We start from the raw sequence: 3,513 nt of genomic DNA on the forward strand, positions 1-3,513 counted from the left end.
TGGAAGTAGCACGAGTTTGTGACAAAAAAGACAGTTGAACAGGTTTTAGAAATTTGTTTGTCGAGTGTACTTGCCGTTACGAATGACTCGAAAGAATGATCGGTACAATACACATATGTACTACAACGGTGGCGACCGTTCTAATGATATTGCAAGAAAAACACGAAGAAACGGTTCGCGTGGCGACCGTTACCCGAGAGCGAAACAGTTTTCTGTTTATCGCATTGATAGTTTTTCTGCTAAACGAGAACAATTTAAAATGAGTCAAACAAATTCCTCTAACAGTAATATAAAGCTTTTTAGATTGCATGTCGTCTGAACCTAAACGAGAAAATAATGGTACTTATCAGACTGCGAATTTTATGGATTTATGTAAAATTGTATATACGAAAAATGAGAAATGTATAAAATTTCATAATAAAAGTTTAATATAATAATTTTTGAAGAAGGAAAGACATTCTTTAAATTGATTTTATATAACTTTTATTCTGTACAAAACTATCTAATTTAATTATTACATGAATTGTTACATTATCCTTAGAATTATTCCATAATACATTTAATATATAATTATTTCTTCGGATAGATCTTATTTAAGGTCATTATCAAGTTCCAATGCTCGTTCTTGTTACCTTGGAATCTGTAGAAATCTAAAGGAAATATATCTTGAATTGATTCTGCACAATTGAATTGGTTTCCTCTTCTCAAGGATCCCATGGTTAATTCTTGCAATGTCAATCAAAACCGAACAATGTGTTATTGTAGTCGCGCGATTCTGAGATTTCTTTAGCTTCAATAAACATCTTCGCAGTCGTCTTAAAACTATAATAGACGACGGGGCATTAATGATTAATTTGGAGATTATTATAACGGGTCGAAAGCAGAATGTACGGAGATAAAAGGCGGGGGATAAAGGAGCGTACAAAGCAGAGTAAATAAAGAGTAGATCTGAAAAGGCGATGCAAATCGCGGTTCTGAAACGGTGCAGGTGTTCTCTTCCTACTACGCTCCTTTTTTTTCTCTCTAGTTTTCCCGTTGTCGTTGGTGTTTCTTCGTGGTTACCAGCTCACCTGCAACGCACGCGAACACACACGTGTCTGACGAACATATACACATACGCACGGACGTACAAATACATATATCTATATACATACGTGCATACAAATGTACGTACACATGTATATGCAAGCGTATATGCATATGGACGCACATGCATCCGAGTACACTACACAGGTAGCACGCATGGTTGAGTTGCTTAAGTGCTCTCGACTCTGCTCTTTGCTTCTTTTCGATCCATCTACCCACCCCTTCGCCCTTTCTTTCCTTCTTTTGTAGTTTCTTTCTGCCCAACGTATTTTCTCACGGACAGGTCTCTAGCAGGTGACACTTTCGTACTTAGTTTCTGGGTTAACAATTCTACCTGTTATACATGCTAAACCAATTAATTTCATTCGTATATTTCACTATAAACGTAGTATTTTATATAAATAGAGACAATTTGTATTCGATCTTTTTTACAAAATAGGAGGCAAAGATTTCAGTCATACAAGAATATCATAAAATCAGTTTATGTTATCAAAACATATTGCGAGTGAATTTATTATGTGACGAACTTAAATGCATTTTCGTCAGGCATTTATATTCAATCTTTTTTACAAAATAGAAGGCAGAGGTTTCAGTCATACAAGACGAGTCAATAAGGAATACTATAAAATCAGTTTTTATCAAAACATATTGTGAGTGAATTTATTATGTGATAAACTTAAATGCATTTTCGTCAGGCATTTGTATTCGATCTTTTTTATAAAATAGAAGGCAGAGGTTTCAGTCATACAAGACGAGTCAATAAGGAATACTATAAAATCAGTTTTTATCAAAACATATTGTGAGTGAATTTATTATGTGACAAACTTGAATGCATTTTCGTCAGGCTTTACAACGAAATTCATCACCAGATATAATTCAAAGTATTTGTTACTGGCTCTGTATTTCGTATAACAGAACTATTAAGAATGGCAGAATCGATGCGAGGGAGATAAAGCAGTCGATGGCAACAAGTAGTTAGATATTCGTCGAACGCCTGCCTGAGTCTGGGTATGAGCGCGGAATAAATTATCTTATTATCCTGTCTGCCTGTCGCGTCGCGTCAGTCGTCCTTCTCCTCTGCCTCTTTCTCCATCTCTCCACTTTTTTCTCTTACGCATCAGCAATCCTTCTTGCTCAGGACACTCCTCCCACTACTGTCTCTTACAAGCTGTTTCCAAACTCGCGTATTCAACCGACTGAAAAAAGAGATTCAATGCTCGTAGACGAAAATCAAGATATATTTAATAAAATGACGACTTTTCTTATTAAATAATCAGATATTTGTACTATAATTATATCGAATGAAATTCCGTTCACCTGAATTTCACTTGTTAGAATTTAATTTAGTGATCAATTGATCTCAATTCTACAAGCCTGTACCGGCACCGAAATCGGCACCGACCACTCAGAATAATAACAACCAAAGCTTGCAACAACAGGAACCGAGGGCGGTTGGCCTAGAGGGTAACGTGGCCGGGCTGGAATCGAAGCAGAACCGGGTTCGAGATTCCGGGCACAATATTGCACCGGAATACAGGATGCCACCGCTCTACGGGGAAGAGCAGAGCTCGAATCAGACTCAGCAGGCCAGCTTGCAGACTCACAGCAGCAAATTTCCGGTGAGACTCAGTACATGCATTTCAATTTTCCATCCCCTCCTTCAGTTACGCGGTGGAATTTCATTTATTGCAATGAAATTTCGAACAATCGAGGTATAGTGATTGGAATTATTGTATTGTACTCCTGTTCATCAAAATGTAATACGAAACTGGATTCCTGGTATAATTTTATATAAAGTATCTATAAAAAAATTGATATTAATTATTTTACATGAAAATCCGAAATATATGAATACATTTTTATATTTTATTTTTATATATTATTATATTTTATATTTTATGTATGATTTTCAACTACTGATTCATCCTGTATATTAATCTGCTGTTAACTTGACGTGCAACTTGCACGCTGAGTAGGTATTCACAGAACTACTGGATTGAAACAAGTAGATTCCATTAGCTAAAGTCTAGTCGATCGAATTCAAAAATTTCGTTCAGATAAGTGAAGTTTAAATAAAGCCTCTACACTACACACCAGATGGTTCCCTATACGGCGACTGGTCTCGGAGTCCGATGAAAAACTGCGTTAGAACCCAAGACGTAGCGCTTTATTCGGTATACGATATCCGCGTCGACTTTCTAGTTTCGTTTCTTTTATTCTTTACTTTTTACCAGCGATTCTTCTTTAATTGCCATTTTCTCTACCAAGTTCACGGCCGAATCTCATAAAACTGTTTCCTATTTAAAACCTGTCCTGCTCTATATTAGGCTTCATAATTATCACGAACAAAAAGTAGTAACATGACACAATTATCTCTTAAGAATTCCAATAAAATTTTTCCACCTCATAAACTATTAATTCGTCCAT

General features: G+C 36.0%; 1 protein-coding gene across 1 annotated transcript in view; it reads right to left on the bottom strand.

The window, feature by feature from the left end:
• LOC113464216 (putative methylmalonate-semialdehyde dehydrogenase [acylating], mitochondrial) overlaps positions 1-3,513 on the bottom strand; it is a 102,050-nt gene that overhangs the window by 96,982 nt on the left and 1,555 nt on the right. The window lies entirely within an intron of this gene.

This window comes from Ceratina calcarata, unplaced genomic scaffold (genome assembly GCF_001652005.2).
Source record: "Ceratina calcarata isolate Rehan_Ccalc_2016 unplaced genomic scaffold, ASM165200v1 scaffold299.2, whole genome shotgun sequence".
NCBI lineage: Eukaryota > Metazoa > Arthropoda > Insecta > Hymenoptera > Apidae > Ceratina > Ceratina calcarata.